We start from the raw sequence: 15,759 nt of genomic DNA, 5'->3' as shown, positions 1-15,759 counted from the left end.
TCTTATTGGGGAGATGCTTTGTTGACTGCTGCCTACGTCCTTAACCGTGTGCCCTCCAAATCAGTTCTTTCCACCCCATATGAGATGTGGACAAGCAAAAAACCTGATTTGGGCAATTTGCGGCCTTGGGGTTTGGCAGCTTACATACACAACGCTTCTCATAAGTTTGGGAAGTTGGGCCCTAGAGGAAAGAAGTGTATCTTCATTTGCTATAGTGAGCATTCTAAGGGCTATGTGTTTGTTGGGGAGCATCCGGATGGAAGTGTGACTGAAATTGAGTCGCGAGATGTGGATTTCCTAGAGGAGGATTTCCCTAGCAGAGGTGAGGTAACTAGAAAAGTAGAACTCTATGAGATGGAGGATCTACTTGAAGGCGCACCTAGTAGCCTAGTAGAGAATGAGGAAATAATTCCTCAAGCTCCTATGGACAGTGGGAGCGATCTGCCTACCCATGGATTAGATCCAATGGATGAGGATTCTTAGGATTCTCAACTACGCAGAAGCAAACGTGGAGCTATACCCCGTCGTCGTTTTGAGATTGAAGGGGAAGCATTCATGATTGCTCCAAGTGATGAGATGGAGCCTAAGAATCTCAAAGAGGCTCTCTTATCCCCTGCTAGTAAAGAATGGAGTACTGCAATGGATGAAGAAATAGAGTCTATGAAGAAAAATCATGTCTGGGACTTGGTTGATTTGCCGCCAGGGCGCATGACTATTAGGAACAAATGGGTTCTCAAAATCAAGCGCAAGGCGGATGGTTCCATAGAAAGGTATAAGGCTCGCCTAGTGGCGAAAGGTTACACCCAACGAGAGGGTGTGGACTATGAGGAAACTTTTTCACCAATTGTAAGGTGTGCCTCTATTTGCCTATTCCTGGCCATAGTAGCTCAGTTGGACTTAGAGCTATATCAAATGGACGTTAAAACTGTATTTCTCAATGGAGAATTGGATGAAGAGATCTATATGGATCAACCAGAAGGCTTTGTGGTAGTAGGTCAGGAGCGCAAAGTTTGCAAGCTTCAACGATCTATTTATGGCTTAAAGCAATCATCCAGACAGTGGAATTTGAGATTTCATCGAGCTATTGTTTCTAATGGGTTTACGATGATTGATGAAGATCACTGTGTGTACGTTAAGCGCTCCAATGACATTTTTCTGATATTGTCATTATATGTAGATGACATATTATTGGCTGGAAATGACAAGGAGATGATTGTCGCCACTAAAATGTGGTTGTTCTCTACATTTGGGATAAAGGACATGGGTGAGGCGAGCTATGTGCTCGATGTTAAGATCCTTAGAGATCGCTCTAGGAGACTTCTTAGTTTGTCTCAAGAGACTTACATTAAGACTATTCTAGAGCGGTTCTAGATGCAGAGCTACAAACCCATTGACACTTCTGTTGCAAAAGGCGAGAGCCTAAGCCTTGATATGGGTCCTAAGACTCAAGAAGAAAATGAAAAGATGGCCCATGTTCCCTATGCAAATGCTGTTGGAAGCTTGATGTATGCTATGATGTGTACACGTCCTGACATTTGTTATGCAGTCGGATTGGTGAGTCGTTACCAATCCAACCCAGGACCAGCTCATTGGAAAGCAGTTAAGAGGATATTACAATATCTTAGAGGGACTACAGATTACACACTTTGCTACCAGAGTTCAGATCTACATCTAGTTGGCTATTGTGATGCTGACTGGGGAGGAGACCTAGATGAGCGTAAGTCTACTTCAGGATATGCTTTCTTGCTTAGCAATGGCGCTATTTCTTGGAGCAGTAAAAAGCAATCCTGTATCGCCTTATCGACGATGGAGGCTGAATTTGTGGCTTGTTCATCTGCCGTTCAGGAAGCCGTATGGTTGAGGAGATTCCTTCAGCATTTGGATGTTGTCACACACACTTCAGACCCTGTGACTATCCATTGTGACAGCATGGCTGCACTCGCTTACGCTAAGAATCCTAAATACCATGGCAGAACCAAACACATTGATGTGAGGTTCAACTTTATCAGAGACATTTTGGCGTAGAAAGAAGTGATCCTGGAGCACATCCCTACGAGTCGCATGGTTGCGGACCCTTTAACTAAGCCCATTGCTAGAGATGTTTATCTTACTCATGTTAGGGCTTTAGGACTACGTAGGTGGTGATATATTTATGTGTATTAAGTTGAACTCATATTTTTTGGGATATTTATGCCATTAGTATTCATATTTGTTTCTATTACGCATTTATGTTTACTACCTTTTGCAATGGTTTGTGAATTAGCATACACAAAATAATTAAATTGATGTTAGCAGGCAAGATTGGCTCACTCACACAAGCAATCGCCCTTAGCGCTAGGTAGCGAGTAAGGATGAGACTAGTGGCTTATTGTATTTGGAGCAAATAGAAAAGCCAAAATTATCCACTAGCTATGTCGCCTTGGTTGGAGCCAAGTTGAGGTCTTGTTAGAGACCGACCATGGATATGAGAGTACCCACTTTTTCCATGATGTGCCTGTTATGGATAGCCAGATGCGAGATCTCATTTGATGCCTGAGAGGCGAGCAAATAGAGAATTCGAGTTAGACGCTAGGAAGCGACTTGTGCGCTTAAGGGCGACTAGACTAAGATCTGTATAGTGTGTGAGTTTAACATCACTCTTTGGAAGAGTTACTCCACTATAACGTGCATTCATATTGCATGTGCTTATTGACCCGTTAGCGAGGTGAAAGAATGGATCCCTGCTTCTTCACCGTGTGAGTCCTAAAAGTCATTTTTCCCTAAATGACTTCACTTTGTGCCTTTTGTGACCTTTGACTATGTCATAAGATGAGGAGTTGATGTTCAGCTACTTTGGTATGTTGCCTGCAGTCATGTATGATTCAGCTTTAAGGGACATTACTAGAAAAGTGGTCAATTTCAAATTGAATGATATGAGTGTGAAGGGAAGATCATCTAATTCTACATCTCTGCTCTATATTCACTGTCGACAACTCACATCGCTCTTTATAGGATGTTGATTGGGTGTGAATATAATGCGGGACCTAGGAGAGTCAAACATGCTCTTTGAGGGATTACAGATGTTTTTGGACTGATGTAGCTAGATGGGTCTGGGTACATGAGACACTATTTCTGTTCTTTTTGGGTTGATGTCTCTATGCTGACTCATATTGAGTTTCTAGTATAGAGCTCCCACTTGTAGGTGTTCTCAGCGGTCGCACGGTGCATTGGCTAGTATGAGATTGTTCATTTTTGGAGAGATTAAGATAGAGATGTGGCAGTGTCATACCAACTCATGTGTGAGTGGGAGATGTTAGAAATGGGCGCCCATGTGGCATGACCCATTTCAGCCTTTTGAACCTTATCCAAATGGGTTTTTGAATTTGAATTCAAACCTATTTGGATAGCCACTCAGGATATATATCTATCATATCCTGATATGGATAGATGATATAGATATCAAATATTATCTCATATAACAAATATGGATAAATGAGATAAATAGATTATATATCTGATATATGGGATATGGGTAATTAAGTGAAAAATAACGTATGTTTGAGTTTTTCCCATATACTGACTATCTCCCAAAAACAACGATCAAAGCCATTTGTACTGTGGTTTGTGTGGGTGATATTCACTATTGTAATATCACCCCATTACTGGGTTGATTGACCAGATTCAGGAAGCACGTGATTTACCCACGAGATCCTTCAACTTAGACTCTGTTTGAAAGGTATGACCATAATTTTTATTCCGCTGCGTTATACTTTGTTTACATAATATAATTTTAATATATGTATAATATATAATATATTTTTTAATTATAAATATCATTTTCTAGTTTAATTATTAAATTTTAATATTATTGCTAAATTTCTAATTGTGTTGCGGATCAGGTAGGGTCGAGGATAGGAGTTATATTTGTGGGGTTGGATTGGGTGGGGGTAGGGGGAGAGTTTCATGAGGGTTGGGAGTAGAAGCAAGCGGCGAAAATAGGGGTGGGGTTGGGGGCTCCTAGCTCATATCCTACCCATTGCCATCCCTGAATTTAAGTAGAAATTAAAAATAAATAAAAAAATTAAAATTTAAATGAAATATATTTTAGTTACATTTTTCCTTTTTCCTTTCTGTACGGGGAGCAAATATTCCGGCGTGCCCGTATTCCTTTCTTCCGAGCTCCGTCGATGTCCGATCACCTGCGAGCAAGTAATGGTGAGCTACCCGGCGGTGTGTGGCCGGAAAAACCCTCCGACGGTCAAGTTAGCACACACCTTAGAGGCAATAGAGAGAAGGGAGAGAGTGTTTGAGTGTAAGAAATCCTTACAGATGTGTTCGTGTATCGCGTATGAGGGACGCAGACATGCTTATATACCTTCTGAGCCCCATATCCACTCCCTGTCATCTCCTGACACGTGGCTCTGCTATCCCATCTGTCAGCATAAACCATGCCGTTCATCACCTGCTCTCAACTGCCTGTCAGCATAGCTGGAGCTCGGCAGCCGAGCTGCCCTACCTCGGTCATACCATGCTTCATACCTTAAGCGCCTAACCGGATAACCAAATGAAGGATCGGGCTAGGCGGCATCTCGGCAAAGCTTAGCCCGGGCTCCTCCTTTGGTCGGCCTTCTCGCCGGTCAGTCAACTACCTCGGCTGACCACGCCTTTCCGAGCGCCGGCCTCTCGGTCTGTCTGGTCTCGACAATCCTCGGACCGAGCATCCTGGTCTGACCGGTCACTTCCTGGCCGAGCAGCTTCTGCACGGTCCGGGGCAGCACACAGTCCAAACTCTGCCCGGCCCAAGTTCTGGTAGCCCATCTCCGGGTGAACAGTCGATCATCTCGGCCCAATGCTCTGCTGGGCCCTCAACTTGTTCGGTCTATACCTCGGCCCAACACCGGAGCATAAATCACCCTCTCAATTGCCCCTTAATTCCGTCCGCGGAAGCGTGACTGGGATTACTCACCTCGACCGAGATAACGTTTCTCCGGTCGTCAAGATGCCAAGCCTCGACCGAGCTAGTTGACGTAATTGTCCGCAGATTTGACCGGTTATATTCCTCGGCTGACCTATTCTCGTTGAAAGTAGCTCGGTTGGCTCTTCGTCTTTTCAACCCGTCGCTTCAGTCCTGTCAAAGCCATAAATGGGGACACGTGGCGGTCTGCCATTGGTCATCGGGCAGCCAACCCACCGTTTTTGCCAGAATTTGAATTTGGGCGGTTTTCTTTGCTTATACATACATGCCCTGCTCGAACTCCAAATCCTCCTACTGCCATTTCGACATTCGATCCCAGAGCTCTTGCATCCTCATCCAGACTCGCTGCCATTCTTCGTGCTCGAAGGATTAGGTCCTACTCTTCACTGGTAAGTCAATCCATCCTCATTTTGTTATTATGTTCCTTCATATTACACACATTAGGGTACAAAAACATAGATATTAGGGCATAGGTCGTAGAATCTGTATTAAAACCTTTCTCTGTTCTTGGTGTTCTTCATATTTCTAAAGAACACTGATGAACTGGGGTGAACCGGGCTCTGGACCTTCTTTTGATCCAAAAAACCAACCAAACCGGGCAAACAACATGTTTGTTTCAACCCCAGCGAAAACCGAGTTAACAAAAGGACTTGGCCGTTCAACCGGGCTAACATCTGGTCCGCTTGGGCGACCGGGCTCCTTAGATAGAGTAGACAACCGAGGTGGTTTGGCGCCCTCAATGACCGAGCTAAAATTCAGCACCTTTCGCGCGACCGCGCTAACACTTAACACTTGCCATCATTTTCCTACAGAGTCCAAGGGGACCACTGTCATTCTTGAGGCTCTCAGGACCGGGCAACATCCAATACCCAGAGCCAAACCCCTCAGCCGGGATATACTAAGCCGGCCAAAAATGGGGAAGTTCCGCTTCCTAGTGGATACTCCGGCTGCGCTGGCTACGTTCAGGGAGGACTACGGCATCCCGGCCGATGTCCACCTACAGCTCGCAGAAGAGGAGACCACACCTTGGGGCAGGGAGGAGTGCCCCTTCACCGTGCTATCCATCGTGGAAGGGGGTCTTCGTTTCCCGCTCAACCCTCTTATAACCGAGTTCCTCCGCCGCACCGGGCTGGCACCCACACAGGTGTCCACCAACACTTCAACGGCGTGCACGAATTGAACCAACGGCTAGGCACCAACTTAGGCCTAGCCGAGATATTGAGGCAATACACAATGGGCCACACCGGTGACGGCCTAGCTTACTACTTGAAAATAAGATCGGGCAAGGAAAAAATCGTAACCGGCACCCCGGATAAAGATATGCACGACGATGATTTCTTCTGGGTGTCCGGCAATTACGAAACAGCCGAGGTGCCGGGCTGGTTCATAAGCAAGGACTTCGGTTCTTCATGTAAGCCACTCAAACTTGCTCGGTGAACTTTATTCTTTATTTTAACTAACCGGTTTCCCTGTTTCTTTTGCAGCTATCCAAGCCTTGCAAGCCAACTACCAATTCCCCAACGTCGAGGCAATTCGGGCCGTGCTTAGGTACCGTCACCGAGACTGCAACGAATTGCTCGGCTACACACCGACTTACAGATATTCTGCTCCGCGCCGGAGTAGAGTAACTGACTTCCTCAAAGCTCCTTCGCCACCTCCAGATCCAACCCTACCAGACGTCCCATTAATCCGGTTAACCGACGAGCAAGAGATGGCCAAAAGATCTCGGATCAAAAACCTTCTAACCGCGACCTCAGCCGAGATACCGAGCGTTATAACCCGGTCGCCAGCCGCCGGCCAATCCAGCAGCGCTGTGGTCGCCCTTGCGTCCCCGGCTCCAGCTGCCGGGCAATCTGCCAGAGAAGCGCGCCGGGCTGGAAAGAGACCAAGGGCAGATCCCTCCGCCGAGCTCGTCGCCGAGCTGACAACCGAACATCCAGCTGAAACTCCTGCTCCCGTGCCCGCTTGGCGTCCTCAGCTGAAGCACCGGGGACAGGACATCCCGGCGACGGCTTCAATCAAGGCTGACAAAGAACATTTGCTCGCCTTCGATATCTCCAAAGCATTTCTCCTACCGGGCGACGTGGTCGGCAGCGACCACGTCCCTGACACCCGGCTGGTAAAATCTTCCGTGAAGTCCATGGCCAGGGTAAGTCGACGTTCTTTTTAACATTTCACAAGTGTTTGCTCGGTCCTTCTTGCTCGGTCCCCATTCTGATATACTTTGCTTCTTTGTGCAGGCCATTCAGAAACAACATTTGGTCTTGGAGCGCATCCACCGGCTTAGGCAGAAAGCCAATGACACTGCCAGCCAGGTTGAAAGCCTTCAAGCCGAGCTCGGCCGGGCTAAAGCTTCTCTCGAGATAGCCAACAATGATAATAACAGGCTGCTCGGTCAACTGAATGCAGCCGAGAAAAGACATAGCGAGCTCCAGGCCGAGGTTGACACTCTGAAGAAGGAGAAGAGGAAGGCTTGCCGGGCTGCCAACAACGCGGGTTTCAACGAGGCCGAGAAGAATTACCAGAAGCAAGTCTTTGCAACACAAGACATCTACTTCAAGGCCGGTTGGAAGTCCGCCTGCGAACACCTCGGCCAAGGCTCCGACACCGACGTATTTGCCAACCCTCCCCCAGCTTCTCTACCGGTCTGCCTTGTGCCTTACGCAAATGACGTATTCAGCGCTCTGCAAGCGGAGGCCGAGGAGGGACTTGAAGATGGAGAGGACGACACAGATTCGGAGGCAGAGGAGGCCGAGGTGCCAGAACAGCCCGGCAGTGCTGAGCCCGGTGCCCAAGAAGTCAGCCCTACCGTCAACCTTGATGCCGGCGAAGACGAGTTCGCCAATCTCTCCCCCCTAGTTTAGTGTTCTTTTTCCTTGTTTATGTATTTTTGCTTCCAACTTTTTTAATGTAACCGGGCTCTGTCCCCTCCGTTTGTAATGGATTTCTTATCAATGAAAAATTCAAAATTTTGCAAGTGTCTGTGCGGTTGTAATTAGTTCTGTCTTCAGCAAAACATCTCAGTGTAACTCATCGAACCGGAATGCATAACACGGTCTAAGCACTTCAGCAGAACAAGACAACTTCATGAACCGAAGTAGCCACTTCGGCTGTAACTAAGTCGAACAAATCAACACTTCCAACCGGAGTACATCATCTCGGTTGGGAATCCAAAGTTGGACAAAACGCCAACTCTTCCAACCGGAGCACATCATCTCGGTTGGGAATACAAAGTTGGACAAAACGCCAACTCTTCCAACCGGAGTACATCATCTCGGTTGGGAATCCAAAGTTGGGCAAGACACCAACTCTTCCAACCGGAGTACATCATCTCGGTTGGGAATCCAAAGTTGGGCAAGACACCAACTCTTCCAACCGGAGTACATCATCTCGGTTGGGAATCCTAAGTTGGGCAAGACACCAACTCTTCCAACCGGAGTACACCATCTCGGTTGGGAGTCCTAAGTTGGACAAAACACCAACTCTTCCAACCGGAGTACACCATCTCGGTTGGGAGTCCTAAGTTGGACAAAACACCAACTCTTCCAACCGGAGTATATCATCTCGGTTGGGAATCCTAAGTTGGGCAAGACACCAACTCTTCCAACCGGAGTACACCATCTCGGTTGGGAGTCCTAAGTTGGACAAAACACCAACTCTTCCAACCGGAGTACACCATCTCGGTTGGGAGTCCTAAGTTGGACAAAACACCAACTCTTCCAACCGGAGTATATCATTTCGGTTGGGAATCCTAAGTTGGGCAAGACACCAACTCTTCCAACCGGAGTACACCATCTCGGTTGGGAGTCCTAAGTTGGACAAAACACTAACTCTTCCAACCGGAGTATATCATCTCGGTTGGGAGTCCTAAGTTGGACAAAACACCAACTCTTCCAACCGGAGTACATCATCTCGGTTGGGAATCCTAAGTTGGGCAAAACACCAACTCTTCCAACCGGAATACATAACACGGTTTTAAACATTGAAAGAACATTCAAAGTGCTAGTGCTAGGCGAAATTACTTCTATAAATTGACAAAAAGAATTACATTCTGCTTTGCAAGCCAAAAAATTTCTTTACAAAAAGAGAAAAGTAAAAGCTTAAAAATAATACAGTTTCAAGTTGGCCGCATTCCATGGCCGGGGTATGGCTCTTCCCTCTAGATCCTCCAAGTGGTACGCCCCCTTGCCAGCCAGACCAGTGATCTTGTAGGGTCCTTCCCAATTTGCCCCTAGTTTGCCTTCTCCTGGCACCAGGGTGTTGCCCATAATCTTCCTCAAAACCCAATCCCCAACTTTGAATGGTCTGGGGTGCACTGTCTTGTTATACTTCTTAGAGAGCTCTTGTTGGTAGGCGGCCACATGGATGAGGGCTTTCTCCCGGCGCTCTTCCGCTAGGTCCAACTCCAAGGCAATAGCCTCGGCATTTAGCTCGGGCGCAAAACTCTCAGTTCTGAGGGTAGGCATTTCAACTTCCAAGGTTATGACCGCCTCCATGCCGTAAGCCAAAGCAAATGGAGTTTCCCCGGTCGAACGTCGCGGGGTTGTTCGGTATGCCCAAAGGACGCTAGGTAATTCCTCAGCCCACTTTCCCTTGGCCTTTTCCAGCCGTTTCTTCAACCCATCCAGTATAGTCTTGTTTGACGCTTCGGCTTGACCATTGGACTGCGGGTAGGCCGGGGTGGAGTTGTAGAATTCTATTTTCAGATCTTCACAAAATCCTCTGAATAGGCGACCGTCAAACTGGGTGCCGTTGTCAGAGATCAAAATCTTGGGGACGCCAAACCGCGTGACAACGTTCTGCCAGACAAATCGCTTCACGTCTTTCTCTTTGATGGTTGCCAAGGGCTCAGCTTCAACCCACTTTGTGAAGTAATCAGTGGCCGCGATGAAGAATTTCCGGTTGCCCGGTGCTGTTGGCAGTGGTCCCACTATATCTAGCCCCCACATGGCGAAAGGCCAAGGACTGGTGAGGGGAAGAAGTTCCCTGGCAGGCTGGTGGATCTGATGGGCGAATTTCTGGCATTTTTCGCACTTGCGGACATATTTTTGCGCGTCGGCCTGCATGCACGGCCACCAGTATCCCTGCGAAACAGCTCGGTAGGCCAAGGACCTGCCCCCGATGTGGCTGCCACAAATGCCTTCATGAATTTCAAACAAGAAGGCCTCCACACTATTCGGGTGCACGCACTTGAGATAAGGACCGGTGAAGGACTTCTTATACAACGCGCCAGATGGAGAGAGCCAAAACCACTCTGACTTCACCCGGATTTTGTGTGCTTCTTTCTTGTCTGTTGGAAGAGTCCGGTCTCTGAGGAACAAGATCAAGGGGTCCATCCATGAAGGACCTAGCTCGGCGCAGAGTACATCCGTCTGCCCGGCGTTTTCAATGCTCGGCCGCGGAAGAAAGTCAATCAACAGGGGGTTTGGAGACGTACTATCGACCATGGAAGCGAGGCCGGCGAGTTCATCAGCCCGGCTGTTTTCTTCCCGGCCAATCCGTTGCACTCTGATTGCCTCAAACTGCTTGATATGGTCCCTGACCAGAGCTTGGTACTTCGCCATTCTATCGTCCTTTGCTTCATAAATCCCTGAAACTTGGTTAACCACAAGCTGGGAATCACTGTATACCAGGAGCTCGGCAGCCTTCATTTGAATCGCGCTCTTGAGCCCGGCGAGAAGCGCCTCGTACTCAGCCTCGTTGTTAGACGCCGGGAAGCCAAGGGTAATAGAATGCTCAATGGTTAGGCCGTCCGGGGATATAAGAACAATACCTAGGCCGGCACCATGGCGGTTGGACGCTCCATCAACAAAAAGCTTCCACATGTCCCCCACAAAAAGCTTCCAACAGTCAGATGGGTCTTGAGAGTTGCGAAGGGCAATGGGATCACAACTGCTCGGCTGTGCGGTGTCAAGCTTGGTGTTGACCGGTTCAAATTCAGTGCCCCTAGGTGATTCGACACCGGACTCAGCAAGTTTGTCTGAAATACTCAAGTCCGTAGGCGAATCACCAGGTTGCGGTGTGAAGCCGGCCGCAAGTTCTGAGCTGCCTGGAACCATTCTTCCCCCCCTTGAGGATTCGGCACCGGACTCAGCAAGTTGGTTCAGAATGCCCAAGTCCGTAGGCGAATCATCAAGTTCTGAGCTGTGTGGAACCATTCCTTCCCCCCTCGGTGATACGGTACCGGACAGAGTGGATGGGCTGGTGATACACAACTCCGTCATCGCAGCACCGGGAGGTATTACCGTGCAAACTAAGGGAATTTCGATGGTGCGCGCTAACTCCGCGGCGCGACCTTCTGCAGCTGGTAGTTCCTCGGTTGGCATTGTGGGCGTCTCATCATCTGCCCCGGCAATGTCGACCGGGCATACCGGATGAGTGCCAGGTGAGAACTCGGCAACAAAATCGGCCAAGGTTTGGGCTTTGATTGCGGTGCGCGGCTGGAACTTCACATCGAATTGTCCCAACTCGACCGCCCATTTTAATATTCGGCTTGAAAAGTCTGCGCGCTCAAACAAGGCCTTGAGGGGGAACTCAGTCAGTACGACGATGGTATGGGCGTGAAAATAATGTGCCAATTTCCTCGAAGCCATCATCAGTGCCAACGCAAGCTTTTCCAGCGGCAAGTACCTCGTCTCAGCCGGCAGAAGGGTCTTACTTACGTAAAAAATTGGGAGGTGCTTGATTCCTTCAGCCCGGACTAACACTGCACTTACTGCGTGCTGGGAGACGGCAAGGTAAAGGTAGAGTTCCTCACCGGGCTCTGGTGTAACCAACAGCGGCGGAGAAGACAAATAATCTTTGAGCTCGGCCAAAGCTCGGTCACACTCGTCATCCCATGAGAACTTTGACTTCAATGCTTGAAAGAAAGGGCGGCAGCGATCTGATGACCGGCTTATAAATCGATTAAGCGCGGCGGCCATCCCGGCCAGATGCTGCACGTCCTTAGCCGAGCTGGGTTGTTTCAATTCTTGCACGGCTCTGACCTGAGTAGGGTCTGCTTCGATGCCTCGGTTCGTGACTAAGAATCCCAAAAATTTCCCGGATCCCACGCCAAAGGCACACTTCGAGGCGTTCAAGCGCAGCTTGTGCTTCTTCAGAATGGCGAACATCTCGGCTAAGTCGGACAAATAGTGTGCCTCATGTCGGCTCTTTACCACCATATCATCGATGTAAGCCTCCATTGTCCGGCCGAGCAAAGGAGCGAACATTTTGGTCACCATCCTCTGAAAGGTTGCCCCGGCGTTTTTCAAACCAAAGGGCATAACTCGATAGCAGAAGAGTCCCCTTGGAGTCGTGAAAGAGGTGATCTCTTGGTCAGGCCCATGCATGGCAATCTGGTGATAGCCGCGGTACGCATCCAAGAAACTGAGCCGATTGTGTCCAGCCGTCAAATCCACTAGCTGGTCAATGCGCGGCAAAGGGAAGCTGTCTTTCGGACAAGCTCGGTTCACTGTCTTGTAATCGACACAAACTCGCCACTTTTCGTTTTTCTTGGGCACCACCACCGTGTTGGAAATCCACCGAGGGTAGTGCACTTCCTGTATTGCTCGTGCCTCAAGCAAGTTCTTTACCTCCTCTGCTACTACCTCGGCGTGATGCAGCGCCGATCTCCTTGTTCGCTGGATGACTGGCTTTGCTCCAGGGAAGACATTGAGGTGATGGCAGATAAAGCTTGGGTCAAGACCAGGCATGTCGTAGGGCGACCATGCAAAGACTTCGATGTTCGCCATCAAAAACTCAATCATCTCGGTTCTCTCCATGGCCGAGAGACTTGAACCGAGCAAGAAGAATCTGTCCGGCTGCTCGGCATCAATCCGCACCTCAACCAATTCTTCAACAGCCTTGTCTTCTGCTTTGGTGCCAACATCATCCAAGACACTCCGGTCCTCCGGTCCCTCGATCATTTGAACGAATCCTTTGGCTGCCCGGCTCCTGTTGACCGCCACGAAGCACTGCTTGGACATGACCTGATCACCCCAAATCTCCTCGATTGCCCCCATAGCCGAGGGGAATCTCATCACCTGGTGGTAGGTCGATGCTACGGCTTGCATGGCGTGAAGCCATCCTCTTCCAAGGATAAGGTTGTACGTTGAAGGCACTTGTAGCACCCAAAACTCCACTTGCTTGACCACGGATCCCGCTTTGACCGGCAGGATAATCTTTCCCAATGGCCACTCCGGCTGCGAGTTAAATTCAACCAGTGGCGAAGTGGCCGGAGCCAAGTCTGTCTCACGGAGTTTGAGCTGTTTGAACGCATCATAATACATGATTTCGACCGAGCTTCCCTGATCGATCAAGATCCGTCCAACATCAAATTCTTTGACGCGTAATGTTACTACAAGAGCATCGTTGTGAGGCGTCTGGATACGCTCTAAATCCCTCGAGGTGAAACTAATCACATCCTTCTCCTCTGTCTTCCCCCTTTTGATGGCAGGCTGTACTGACAAAACTTCCCTCATATGCTCTGCCTTCTTGATCATGCCCCGGAGTTCGCAAACGCGCTCCGGTTCCACGATGCCGTGGATGACATTAATAACTCCTTGTGGTGGTGCATCTCGGTCATCCTGTCCCCTGGGATCGACCGGAGCCTGATTTGGTTTCACGCCGCCATCAATGTAAAGGTCCAGATGGCCGGCCGCAACCAATTCTTCCAAATGTTGTCGCAAAGGCAAACAATCCTCAGTCCGGTGGCCCCTCTCCCGGTGAAACGTACAACGATACCGCGGATTGTACCCCTTTTGTCCATCGCCCAACTTAGCAGGAAACCGGACATACTCCTCGTCTCGGATTTCGCTAAGTATGTGATAGATTGGAATCTTGAAGACCGTGGTTATGCCAGTCCTTGCCTTCATTCTCCTGTTTGCGTCCTCAACGTCATCACGGGGGTAGTCATCCCGGTCATTCCGACGTCCTCTACCCCGGTTTTTACGATTTGAACCTCGGTCTGATTCCTCTGCTCGGTCATTTGAGCGGCTGGACTCTTGCCCAACTGCGTGCACTTTGCCTGCTGTCTTCTTGTCTGTTCCGACCGGAGTGGCCTTCACGGTGGAAGCCGACACATCATCCTCTACTCGGATGTGCTCATTGATGCGCTGCATGAGCTGGCCCATGGAGGTCGGTTGGTGCATGGTAAGCGAGTCCCGCAGTCTATGTCCGACCGGGAGACCGCGCTTATATTGCGTGATAGCAAGGTTGACCGGGCAGTCTAAGATCTCGTTGAAGGTTTCCCAATACCTTGAATTGTACGCCTTCAGTGTGTCGCACGGTTCCATCTTGACACTTAGCAAGTGATCGACTTCCTTTGGTGTTTTTGTGTTGGTTTTGAAGCGCGTAACAAACGCCTCGGCCAACTGATGCCACCTTTGTATGCTCCCTTCCGGCAACCTCTCGAACCACTTTAGGCCCAGCTCGCCTAAACTTGACGGGAAGATTAGGCACATAAGTCCGTCATTGTGCCGATGTCCGGCCATAACCTGTCGGAAGTGGCTCACATGCATGTACGGATCGGTTTTTCCGTCGTAAAGTGTGAACTTAGGCTGGTGGAAGCCTGCCGGAAGCGGCGTTGTTTCTATTTTCAGGGAAAAAGGAGTGGCACGCAGCCTTGCCAAGTCTGTATCTTCGAATATTGGCATTGCTGGGCGGGGTGGAGGCATTCCGACCTCCTCGCTGCCGTGAACCCCGTAGGAGAGCCGCTGGAAAGCAGGTATTCTCTGAGCTTCGCGCCGGCGAGCCCGCTCCCTTAACACTGCCCGTAGATCCTCTAACTGAGCAGAATAAGAGTACCTCGACGTCGTCGCCGGACGTGAGGGTTTGTAAGTGCTGTCTTGCGCGCTAGACTTTTCTGCACGCATGTCGGAATCACCAACCTGGTAACTCCTGGTGATGGAAATGGACTGAGTACGTCGCTGACTCTGATCGCCTGACCGGCGGGATGGGGTGCGCTCACTGTGGTCTCCCACTCCAGCTACACCTTTCCCTTTGACATGCCGCTTAAGATCCTCCATCTCCGCCGCCATCCGCCTGATGACAGCGTCTTGGTCCCTTAACTTGCTTTCCAGTCGCCTGGCGTGTGAGTCTCTCCGCCGGTGACCGTCTGGACTCCGTGAACGCCCATGACTCCTTCCGCGCTTATCCCGCGCGTCACCTGACTGTCCTCCAGTGGGCGTCCCCAAGTCAGCCATTGGATGGACGGCAGGTGGTCCCTCTCTCCTTCGGGTATACTCCGGGGTGGCTCCATCGATGGCGGACAACGGGAACTCGTCGTTGTTCGCCATGGATGGCGATCAGATGAACCTGGAAGACAAGGTTTTGTCTGTCAAGATTCCCACAGACGGCGCCAATTGTACGTGGAGCAAATATTCCGGCGTGCCCGTATTCCTTTCTTCCGAGCTCCGTCGATGTCCGATCACCTGCGAGCAAGTAATGGTGAGCTACCCGACGGTGTGTGGCCAGAAAAACCCTCCGACGGTCAAGTTAGCACACACCTTAGAGGGAATAGAGAGAAGGGAGAGAGTGTTTGAGTGTAAGAAATCCTTACAGATGTGTTCGTGTATCGCGTATGGGGGGCGCAGACATGCTTATATACCTTCTGAGCCCCATATCCACTCCCTGTCATCTCCTGACACGTGGCTCTGCTATCCCATCTGTCAGCATAAACCATGCCGTTCATCACCTGCTCTCAACTGCCTGTCAGCATAGCTGGAGCTCGGCAGCCGAGCTGCCCTACCTCGGTCATACCATGCTTCATACCTTAAGCGCCTAACCGGATAACCAAATGAAGGACCGGGCTAGGCGGCATCTTG

The sequence above is a fragment of the Camellia sinensis genome, chromosome 11 (genome assembly GCF_055761805.1).
Source record: "Camellia sinensis isolate YWXY chromosome 11, ASM5576180v1, whole genome shotgun sequence".
NCBI classification, from domain to species: domain Eukaryota; kingdom Viridiplantae; phylum Streptophyta; class Magnoliopsida; order Ericales; family Theaceae; genus Camellia; species Camellia sinensis.
The sequence above is the reverse complement of the archived record's forward strand: the minus strand, read 5'-3'. Positions refer to the sequence as shown.